The following is a 13000-nucleotide window of genomic DNA, read 5'->3' on the forward strand; positions in this document are numbered from 1 at the left end:
AACCTAGCCATACGATCATCCGCCTCACCACTATCCACTGCTTTCACAACCGCCCTTTTAACCATGCGATTCGACTGAGCTTGCCTTTTCGAGTTCATTGCATGTCGCTCTAAGTGTTGCCAATCTACATTCTCATCATTAGTCAAAAACGACCCACTTGTGGTCGACTGAAGATCACGCACATAGTCACTCGAAAACCCGTCATGAAACGCTTTGATCAACTCCCACAACGCAATACCGTGATGCGGACAAGTTCTCAACAGCCTTTTGAATCTACTAAATGTCTCATGAAAAGTCTCACACGAATTTTGCTTAAAATTTCTGATGGAGGTTCGGGCTTCAGACGTTCTTTGCGGTGTGTAATACTCGTCTAAGAATTGCTGAGCCAGGTCTTGCCACATATAGATTCTTGCTGACGGTAAAGATAAGAACCACTGCTTTGCTAGATCTTTAAGGCTGAACTGAAACACAACTAGCTTGACTTCATCAGCAGTGAAACCGTGACTTGAGATAGTGGCACAAATTGCATTAAACTCGCTCAGATGCAAGTACGGTTCTTCTGATGCTTTCCCATGAAAAGTAGGCATCCCGGTTAAGTTACTTTGCCTTACTGAAAACGTTATTCCTTCTCTAACCGGGATCATAATGGGAAGCGGGTTCGTGGCCACTTGTGGAATGAAGTGGCTTTGAACACCCCGAACGGGCGGTGGAATGAATGCCCTCAGGACCCCATCGTCAAATTCATACTCGGGAAACTGTGGCTCGGGGGGATCTTGTCTTCTTCTTTCTCGACGGTTTATTGGTGGTTGAGCGGGCTCGGGTGTTCGATTTCTGGGAGGTTGTTGTTGTTGTTGTCTTCTATAATACCGATCCCCTTGCACGTCTTCCATCTCATCTTCATCCTCGAATTCATCAAAATCGTCAAATCCCCTCCACCGATCATACTCGAACTCGACTCTATTGTGCGGTGGTTCAGACCTAATTGAACGATCATCTCTCATTTGATATCTTCTTTGAGCTCTCGGGTTTCGATTTTGGTGAATGGATGGGTTGAATGGTGGTAGGTCAAGGATTGGTGGGTTTTGTGGAATGTTTTGTGGGACATTTTGTGGAATGGGTTGTTCTCGATTGTGCGGCGGGTTAAGTGCATCGGGTTGAAACACAGGTGGAACCGAGTAGGGGTTATTTTCTTGATGATTCATGTCTTCTTCTTTCGGTCTTGAAGTTTCACCCCTTCTTTGTTTTGCTCGGTTTCTTCTCGCGGCTTTCTCAATCTCGGGATCAAACTGCAACACCTCCTTATCTCGAGCAAACCTCGTATGCATTAACCTGAAAGATTAACTGCATACCACAAACATGCACAACCCGCATAAAATCAACGAAGAAAAGAAATTAAACTAAAATTAAACTAAATTACGCTAATTTAAACTAAACTAAACTAGCACTAAGCGCGTTGAGTCCCTGGCAATGGCGCCATTTTGACGTAGGCTGTCGTGGTCTACTCAAACAATTAATTTTAAGACTTAAATACCTATAATAAGTATGGGTAAGTAAGGACATCTCCTCAGGGACTCAAGGAAAGTGCAAGTTTATTATTACTAATTTGATTATTAAACTAATGCGGACAGACAATGTCTAAGCTGTTTTTAGAAAAAGATTTATTAAAACTAATTATTACTTAAAAACGATTTGTAAACAATATTAATGAAAACATTCATTCTAGGTTCAGGTAATGTGACATTCAACTTAATTCCAGATTCACTTGTCTTAATTACGCAGTAATTACTAGACCTAGTAGTTTGATTGTGATAACAAACGATACCCTAACCGAATTGTTGACACAATTGAACTCGATCTACACAATTACCAATTTATATTTTATGACAACTAATTAGGTAACATGAACCGATGATTATAAGCTCAATGACACAAGAGCCTAACCCTAAGTGTTGATGAACAAAACCAAACAAGTGATGCACTAATCAATAATCGCAAATATAAATTGTTTAAACAACCAAGCAATCAACTAAACAAGATAAAAGCAATAACTCAAATCAAGTTCATAACTTTAAGCATAGCAAATCTGGTCTCAAGAGGAATTACACAAAACCCTAGCCTAGAATGAACAAAGGACTTAGCCGAGCATCGACATATCAAGTAAACAACTTATCTTTGATGACATACAAACCCGAGATGAACCGAAAGCCTTGGAATGGTGGAAGGTCGCCCTAAGCAGCCTCTTTTGCCTCTGGATGTCGTCTATAACCGAATGGGGAGGTTAAAGGGTTTATATAAGGCAAAACCTAAATTTTTGGCCGACTTAAGCATCTTCGCGTATCGCGAATATGTCCAGGCATGCTTCTTTGCATATCGCGAAGGACAAAATAGTCGGTTTCCAGATTCTGCAGCTTCGACGTATCGCGAAGCTGCCCTTCTTTGCATCTTCGCGTATCGCAAAGATGTAAAATTTCATATTTTTCATTTTTCTTTTCTTGAATCCCTCGTGATGCGTGCACGTCCAATCTCTCATTTCTCGATCTTCGTTCCAAGCCCGTAAATATCCTCGTTAAGCTCCATAGCTTCCAATATCCTGAAAACACGTAAGCAATGCTTGATGTACCAATGTTTATTCATTTATTAAACTAAAATTAACTAATTAATATATAAAATAAACTAACTTTTACCCAACCATCAATGCTCCGCTTCTTTGACGAGAATGAGCTTGAGGGTCTCGACAAGGAGGAAATTGGAAGGCAACAACACCTGTTAGGCAAATGAAACGAACTACATGAAAGAAGAAATGGGAAAGTGGGTTTGAAGGTCCAATCGTAACATGGTACACAATAAGCTTCATATAGCACAACCATATCATGCACAACACACATCTAAAGCATGGTGTACAACATGTTAAAGCACATATTCATCCAAAATTGTAATATTATAAATTAGTTGTTAGGCTATCTAGGCCTGTAAACAAACCAAATGGCTAGCAACTGTTCGTGAATTCAACAAGAGGTTTGTTTGCGTTTGTTTAATAAGTTAATAGACATAAAAAAGAAATATCATTCCATTAACTAAATAAACAAACACGATCACTAATTTTTTTTGTCTCTATTGGATTAAACAACTTTTAAAAATGTGTGTCAGACAAATATGACACATGCAAAGTGACATTAAAATCCTAAACTTACGTGACACAAATGTGAAATGCCACTAAATGTTTCTAAGAAATTATGGCATATGCAAGGTGCCACTAAATCCCTAAATTATAGTGACACAAATACTAAATGCCACTAAAAGCATGTGCAAAGCAAGCGTGACATATATAAAGTGCCCCTAAAACCTAAATTTAGTGACACAAATTCTAAATGTCACTAAAAATGCATGCCAAGAAAATGTGGCATGCGCAAAGTACGTTTCATTAAAACCTAAAATAGTGGTATAATAGCTAAATGTCATAAAAAAAGTGTGCCAGTGAATAGCATTTTTTTTGTAGTGTTTACAATTCTCCTCTGTTCATAATTGTAAACATTCACTATAAATAGTAAATGTATACACATGCAAAAGAACCTTTTGCAATATCTTATCCATAACTTTCTACCAACTCTTTCTTTTCTCTCTTTTCTTTGTCATTTCCGAATAACCAAACACCAAACTAGATCCGAGATCTTGGTTACCTACTAGTGATTTCTGCTAGCTAGTAGTTGAGATTGATCCAAAAACACATTATTTGATCCCGTATCTAGGACCTATAATAAGGGTTTGTCTCGTTTAATTAATGCATTCAGAAAGTTATCAACTTTAGTATTTTACTCCTACAAGTTTTTTCTAGCTTTTTGTCTCTTTTCTTTGGCCATTGATGAAGCTCGAACCATATCACATTACTGATATTATTGTTTTGCTGGTCTTTCTTATCCATACACTAATATTATTCCCGTGACCAGTGTACGTGTGCATAAATGCGGGTCCACGTTGGTTAATTTCTGCTTACGTACTACTAAATGACATCATTAATAATTATAAACTCATGCCATATCAATATTTACGTCATGCTCAAAAGAATATAAAATGTGAATATATATTTTCGCCAATGGTCAATAAGAAGATCACAAGCAAGTTTACTATTCAACTCCAAAAAGTGTGTATGCCATATTTTAAATACACAAGCTGAAATTAACAATTAAGTGCGGTTATATATTGTTTAGATATTATGTCGTTTTCTATTGATCGAAGCGTTGTCAACTAAACAGCTTAAATACAAAAGAAGGGAAATAAGAAATTAACCACAAAAATTAAGGAAAAACAAATGATCTATAGATGAAATTCTTACTTTTAGCAGATAAATTATATTTAAACCAATGTTTTCAGACCCGGCCCGGACGTCGACCCGGACTCCTTACCGGGTCAAAGGTCGGACTGACCCGGGAGGGCGAACCGGTATTTGACCCGGATAACGTCATAAATAATTAATATATATAATTAAATATTCTATTTAATAGTAAGAGTAATATTAGAGTTTTACTTTTCTTCTTTACTCGTGTTCTAGACAATGCTATTTGGGCCAACAAAAGCCCACCCAACTTGACTAAATGAAATGCTTATTAACCATGCTATAACCCTACCACTATTGTTACTGCTTCTTTACAGTTACACAACAGCAGCCGCATAATTTTCAGGCTAGCCACCACAGTTTGCCAGTTGCTCTCAACCATTCAAGTTTTAAAACCATCGCTTATTTTGTATACCTACTCTTAACTATCGCATTTTCGAGGGTCAATCCTAAAAAATATGCATGCGGTGCATGCCATTATCATAACAGAGTCATGGCCGGCCAGAGGGTCCGACCCAAGGTAGGCAACGATTAAGATATCAAATAGTTTGGCTGGATTTCACATGGATTTTGATTAAAAAAAAAACTGTATTTACCGGTTCACCCGGCGGGCCACTGGGTCCGGTCGCTAACCGCAAAAACCGGCCAGGCTATTAGAAAACGGGTCAAATAGTGCAACCCGGCCCGGTATGCTTAGCGGGTGTCGGTCCGACCGGCCGGTTCGGTCCGCGTTTCAAAACACTGATTTAAACCACCTTTGATGGGGTTCGAACCTTTGACCTCAAAGAGATTAACACCATACAAACACCTAACTCCAATGGCGATGCCAATTGGACCGAACCCCCACCCCTTTAGCATAATAAGTAATCTACAATATCATTTTAGCTTCCTTATTTAAACTACACACTTAAGATTTTCTTTATTTTAATTTGTAATTAAAGCTCCTAATTCGCTATAAACTCTAATTGATGGACCAAATATTAAATTTACCAAAAACTAATACGGTACTCGATCCAAATCCTACAGGATTTTAAATCTTGGACAATTCTCCCAACAAAAGTCTTCAACTATGAGTGGCAAGTTATAAATGATTAGATTATTTTCGTTTCCATGGTTTAGGTTTAAATCCATTTTTCAGTGTACGTTTATTTAGAAAAGGGTTTTGTTTCTTTTGATCTTTCTTCACGGCCGCCTCAACGTCCTCGGAGGCCTAAAACCAACTAAAATTTTGAGGTCTTTTTCTCTTCTTTACTTTATGCGTATAAGGCCGGAGAGTGTACAAGAATTACAAAATTTTAATGATATGCAGTGATAATGGAGATGAAGCAATCCTCTTTAACTTGTGGTACATCAATGTGTTGCTAATTCTAAAAAAACTCTATTTCAAGTCTCATAATACATAGCTCCTATTTAAAATGGAGGCCCTATAAAAATTGAGGTCTAAAGCCTGCCTCATTTAGCTTACCCAAGAGACGGCGGTGGCTCTGTCTTTCTTGATTTGACCTTCTAGATATCATGTAGATATTAAGATTACTAATTAAATCGTGCATGCATCAATAGATGAATTCACATTAGTATATCCTTAAAAAATAAAAATAAATTACTTGTATGTGATTGGTCAATATAATCAAATCAAGATTCACGAGCAAGTATGCCTCAACCCTAAAAAGTTCTTACATAATTCCATAGTTTGAACTTTGAAGTTTCCGTATTCACATGCATATATATACACACACAACACAAACATAAAACCTAATATTGTTGAATTGCAGGAATGGCATTGGCTAACATGTTAGTTTCTCTTGAAACGTTGGCAATGACGGGCGTAGATTGGGACGAGTATTGCTTGGATTTCGAGGAATACGAGCGTATACAGATGGGCCCACCTCCACCGTATTTATATGCCGATGAGGATGAAATAGTTGAAGAAAAACAGGAACGTGAAGAAGCTATAAGATACAACATAGAGCGTAAGAAGGGTGAGAGAGCTAAAGAATATAAAGATGGTCATGATGATGATTTGCAAATTAATGAAAATAAATATAATAATAATAATAATAATAATAATAATAATAATAATAATAAAAAGATAAAATAAGAGAAAGTGGAAATTGGTTACCAAAAATGGAAGTGATATAAGTGATTGAGAATCCAATGGGTTTACCAAATATGGAATGCAGATGTTTTGGAGTTCTACACACACACAAAAACTGAAACAAAAGAAAGAGAAAGAAGAAATATAATATTAATATTAATAGTAATAATTAATAAGAGTTAAGAGTACGGTCTTTTCCAGGTCCCAGTTGTAGAGTAAGCTGCTCAATATGTACCATGAGACTCAATATAATGGAGGCTGTGACAATGCTGATTGGATTTCTGAAGCAATGTTAGATTTCAGTAGAATGTTCATATGATTGGGATTAGTTTCATTTTCTTTTATTTATCGTATGTAGATATATAGTCCTAAATTTCTGTACAGAGTATTTCCATATTAGTTGATCAAATTATTAGGGTTTATAAAATTTAATTGGTAGTTCCTTTTCACGTAATTTTGAAATTAGCATTTGATGTTGAGACATATGCATGCGTTCTTTGAGTCTGCTAAGGCAATTAAAAACGGTTCAATTAGACCAGAAGTGTGTTTGATTTGTAACAATTTGGGTGTTGACTCAATTGTAGTTTCCTACGAGAAAAAGGTGCCAAACCCGTAAGTTAGGGGGTGGCAAGCCCAAGTATCAATAACAAGTTAGTTGTGAGCTTAATGGGTGTTTAAGGTGTTTTTTTGGATTTAGTTAGGGATAACAGGTTCAGTGATGGATCCAGGAGTTTTTATGAGTGGGAACATAAATAGGTTTAGTCAAAACAAGGTGTTTTAAAATGAGCCTAATTACAATGGTTTGGGTCAATATTATCCCAATTTGTTTGATTAACAATATTATGAAACTAGGGTTGAGTTAGAGCATTCCCAGCCCATTCTCTAAAGTTGTCAAACCCATATAATTTAGGGTAAATTTTGAGAAAATCATCAAAATCACCTCTCCAATCCATTCCCTATTATATGGATGAGTTATATGGCAACTTAAGTAAAACCCTAAATATAGGGACTCACTTTTGATCCATACCATATAATATATCAACTATCTCCCAATCACCATGTGTCATTTGAGCCAAAACAAGGTACACCTCAGTACGTATTTACCGATTAAGCAAATAAACGCCTTTTGCGTAACAAACGAACGATTAACCGAACGGGTCGGGTTATGACCCAGAAATCTCGGGGGGGGGGGCATCTATAAGTGATATACGATCTATACAAGCTTAAATATTAGAAATATGGCCTTAGATTGATAGCAAACAAGTTAAACGAAAACATGCTCGTTTAACTACCCGCTATAGATTTAAACGCGAAAGATAGTTACAAACCAAGCATTGTATCATCCGTTAAGCCGAAAAAGACTTATCAAACACTTATTTGAAATGTTTTAAGCGATCCGTGAAAATATTTTTGATTTTTACAAACATATAGTATGTTTTTATAATTTTACACAAAACTAGCCGAAAAACACTCGTTTTCGCGCTGTTTAACGCACCCGATAAGTTTTTCGCGCCAAAAATCGAACCCGAACTAAATTTGGACTAGGCTTTTCGTATTTTGGCTTGAGAAATCAGAAACTTTGGCCAAAATGGGCCCAAAGTGGGCCCATGGACTTCCGGCCGCAGCCGCCACCCCCACCACCCCCCCCCCCCCTTTTTTTTTCCTTTCACATATAAACTAGATTTGAGATATTTTTACACATATTTTCAAACGCAACTTCTGGAACTCTTCTTCTACAGACAAAACCAGCAAGAAAACTAGGTAAAAACCTTATGATTAATCGATTTTTGATTCGTTTAAACTCGTTTAACAACATATAAACATGTCTTGATTGTTAAAAATCATAGTTAACCATGTAAAACTCTCAAAAATCATTCAAAAACATACTTTGATGTTAAACCTAGTTTCAAATCAAAATCATGATCTTTTTTGGCCATAAACACGGATTAAAGGGTTGAAACGGCGTTTTGAGGGTGATCATGAGAAGAATAGTGGCCATGGGAAGAGTTGTATCGGAGGAGGTCGACATGGGTATAGCAGGGGGTGGGAAAAAAATTATAGAAGAGATATGATCGATATGTGGCTTGATACCATGTAAAGGAAATTGTCTCTACCTCAATGGGTGAGATTTCTGTTACTATATATTGAGATATTACACATAATAATAGGAATCAAATAAATAACATTGAATTACAATATTTGACCAAGAGGATTAATAGGGATTGATTGGTGATTGAGAATCATCTATTAATGCATATTGATTGGTAGTTGATCTTCATCTATTACAAGCACCCATACTCATATTATTCATAAACATAAGAAAATCTAAACTTATATTGGTTAGCATGTCAGTGTCAATAGAAGCTCTAGCGATGGCGGGGACGGACCACGTCAAATGGGGTATGGATTTTGAGGAATGGGAGCGCATGGACATGGACCCGCCTCCACCGCACTTGTATGCTGAACACTTTGATGAATATGAAGCGCATGAATGTGAAGATGAAAAGGATGTTGTAAAGGTGAAGATGGTACCAAGTTTTGGTGAGCTTTTTGGACTATTGGTTGCTGGTTATCACTCTCATGTCGGCATTGTGACGAGAGTGATTAAAAAGAGCCTGAATGATGGTGAATTCAATCACCAAAAGGTTTTGGTCGATTTAGAATCTAGCATGACGAAAGTCAAATTCACGAGACTCCAAAAGGTTTAGCACTCGACGATAACGTTTTATTATTTCATGTGAGTTGGGATAATAGGATAATATCTTGGAAGAACAAGATTGTGGTGTTCCAAGTTCTAACTTTGCAATGTAAGAGTTTGAATGAAATAAGCGTTGATCAAACTTGTATAGTTCTTACAAATAAATTTGTTATATCAGTTTGAAATAAATAGTCATAATTTATTGTTACGCGTGGAAATCCAAACTTTTTGATTGGTGGGTCATAGAGATTTTGTTTTTTCCGGTTAATAGAATTCGTGAGGACTCATTTGATTTTGAGATTTCAACATTGTTTGATTGGGTTCTAGTGTTCTACTGGCTTCCTCTTGAACCGGCCCACCAACCGGTTTCTTTATACAGAAGCGTCGCTCTAGCGGTTAAAGCACTGTGTTTGGATTTGTAGGCCACGAGTTCGAGTTCTGTTAGACATAGTGTCGATTCAAAAAGGGGGTAGCGGCACAGCTTGTTGCCCGTTTGCCTTCTGTTTCGATATAATCCAATGAACATGATTGTTTTAACATATATTCTTCAATATTTCTCATTTAGATAACAACCTTTCATAGCTCGGCCCAACCTACTCAATCTTCGTAATTTAACTATTTATATATAAGTCCAATTGTAAGAAGCAATATATTATTATGCACATGAGCCGTTCATAAAAGTGTGCCAAGCATTATAACTCCTAGTAGCCATTACATTGTTTGATTAACTTTATATATGACTATAAGTTTTTAAAGGTCATATATATTTGAAAGAAAAGAAATACATTTTTATAATAAAATTTGAAATATGATGATCAGCATGGTGCACTGTAAAGCGATTGAATATTATCCCACTTCAATTTAATTATAAAAATGGCAAGTGTTTAGCTTAAATAACAAATACATAGTTATAATAAACATTGATGATTATGACTAGTTGTGATAATAAAAGTCAATAACATGCTTAAATATTGTGTTCAAGGGTGTTTACCGTATGGTTTGACCAGCATTACCAAAAACTATTGATCGAAACGTTAATAACAATTTCAAAAACAAGAAACCAAACCAACCAGTTTGGATGGGCCGATCAAACCAACTGCTGGTTGACAGTTGAACGATTTAATTAACCTTTTGTGTTTTTTTAAATCATTAGTTTGTATTAAAAGTTTTAAAATGATAAAATGGTGGTTGCCTAGATTGCATTTTACCAAATGTAATGCACCGAGTGAACATTGAAGAATCTTGCATCTAGTTTCTAAACCCGGCTAGAGGGTAGTGCTGGTTGGATCATCGACCGGGACACGTAATTTTTGGGGGTCAAATTTTTTTTATCTATATTTTTATATATACATTTAAAAATATAAAACCTATAAAATATGAATTGCTCTTTACCATCTTATAATTATTGGGCCCAAAATTCTTTTTTATCCATAATCCATTTAATCAAGTTTAAATTATTGGACCCAAACTAAAGCTAAAACTTAAAAAAATGAATAAAAACCCAATGCAAAATAAAAGAAATAGCGGTCGATTGAAATTTCTCTTTGGTTCCTTCCTTCTTTGCGAATACTGAACAACGACCAACCCAGCTGACCACCACTGCTGGTTCGCTGTTAACCACCAGGCTCCTCCACAGTTAACCAAGCTAGCCACCAAGGACCAAGCTATTTTTTTCCAATGTTAGGAGAGTTTCACGAATTATTGGTTAATCTTTAGTTATTACGGTATTTGATTTTAGTAATATATTTTTCTATGTTTATTGTTATAACATTAAGTCTTGTTTAAAAAAATTAGCTTATATATTTTGTTACTCATTAAGGCTATGGGCCTTTTTATTTCGGCTCAGCTGAGGTATTTAAATCCTCGAAGACGGCCTGCTAAAATATATGATATTTCATATAACTTGGGGCTATTTGGTAGCCTCTTAATTATTCTATTAAGAGGGGCTATCTATGAATCAGTCAAGTCAGATACAAAGTGTGTTTAATTACATATTTACACCTATTAGTGGCTTTGAAGCTCTTAATGGTTAATATGCCATCTTTCAATCAGTCAGGTATCTTACTAATTCAGCACTAAATTGCCAAACAGTCCCCAACTCTTTTTATAAACTTAAAGCTATTTTTATTATTTATTATATTTTGAATTAAACTTGTTAATTAAAAAAAAAACCTTTAAGAAGACATGTGCGGTTCCAACTCTCTGTTCTAAACCCGGGAACCATAGGTTATGCCTTTTGAAAGAAATTCTCTAAATGGCGTGTTTGTTGTGATATTTGAGCCAAAACAAGGTACACCTCAGTACGTATTTACCGATTAAGCAGATAAACGCATTTTGCGTAACAAACGAACGATTAACCGAACGGGTCGGGTTATGACCTAGATATCTCGGGGGGCCATCTATAAGTGATATACGGTCTATACAAGCTAAAACATTAGAAATATGGCCTTAGTTTGATAGCAAACAAGTTAAACGAAAATATGCTCGTTTAACTACCCGCTATAGATGTAAACGCGAAAGATAGTTACAAACCAAGTATTGTATCATCCGTTAAGCCGAAAAAGACTTACCAAACACTTATTTGAAATGTTTTAAGCGATCCATGAAAATATTTTTGATTTTTACAAACGTATAGTATGTTTTTATAATTTTACACAAAACTAGCCGAAAAACACTCGTTTTCGCGCTGTTTAACGCACCCGATAAGTTTTTCGCACCAAAAACCGAACCCGAACTAAATTTGGACTGGGCTTTTCGTGTTTGGGCTTGAGAAATCAGAAACTTGGGCCAAAATAGGCCCAAAGTGGGCCCATGATGGTCCGATCACAGCAGCAGCCCCGCCCCCTTTTTATTCTTTCACATTTAAACTAGATACAAGATATTTTCAACATTATTTCTTGAAAATTCTGGACATAAACTTCTTCTCCAGCCAAAAACTCAAGAAACCCTAAGGTAAACAACTTAAATAAGCTACTTTTACACTTGTTTAATACCATAAAAACATGTCTTGGTTACTAAAAATCATTCCTAACCGTGTAAAAATCCTAAAAATGGTCCATAAACATGTTTTGATCATACACATGGTAAGGAACCTGTTTTGATAGTTTTGTTTGGCCATAAACACGGATTAAAGGGTTGAAACGACGTTTTTACGGTTCAAAAGTTCGTTTTTGTGCACTAGCCGAAACCCTAACTTAAGGGCTGTTATGTTGATGAAATATCGATTGGTTTGTGATATAGGACTTGTACCTAGCTTGCTTAGAAGCACAAGAACCTAAAAACTTGATTAAAAGGTTGGAAACGAGCCAAACCAGCTAAGGTAATGCCGAAACACTCGCTTACGGGCTATTTAGGTTAAGGTTATGATGTGCATATTTTTAAGACTTGAAATTTTTCAGGGACATAAGGGACCATGTCAACGAGTCCCTGTTCAAATTTGGTAATTTTTCGAGTATCCGAGAATATTTGGCGAATTTATTACCGAATTAGGACGTTTATTTGGGAAAAATAGCTAAAATACTTCAAAAATTATGAAATTTTTCTGGGAACTCAGATTTGATGTATTTTGATCACATATGAATTTTATGATCATTTGGAGAATTTTAAAGGTGTTTTGTTTATTTGCGTTTGTGTGAATTTTTACAGCCGAATTTGGGCCGAAAAGAATATCGCACGAGCTTTTTACATTCTGGAATTGATACAGGTTGATTTGGGACATGATTTGAGTATTTAGGAATTTTTGTGGAATTTTTGGAAATTTTTTGGGGTAAACGGACGATTTTCTGGCGAAATATAGCTGATAAAATGAATTTTTATAAATTAATAAATTAGTAAATAATTACAGAAATATTTTTATAAAAATATACATATTTTAATT

The sequence above is a fragment of the Bidens hawaiensis genome, unplaced genomic scaffold (genome assembly GCF_021521415.1).
Source record: "Bidens hawaiensis isolate Kalapana, Puna unplaced genomic scaffold, B.hawaiensis_p1.1 tig00041222_1, whole genome shotgun sequence".
In the NCBI taxonomy this organism is placed as follows: Eukaryota; Viridiplantae; Streptophyta; class Magnoliopsida; order Asterales; family Asteraceae; genus Bidens; species Bidens hawaiensis.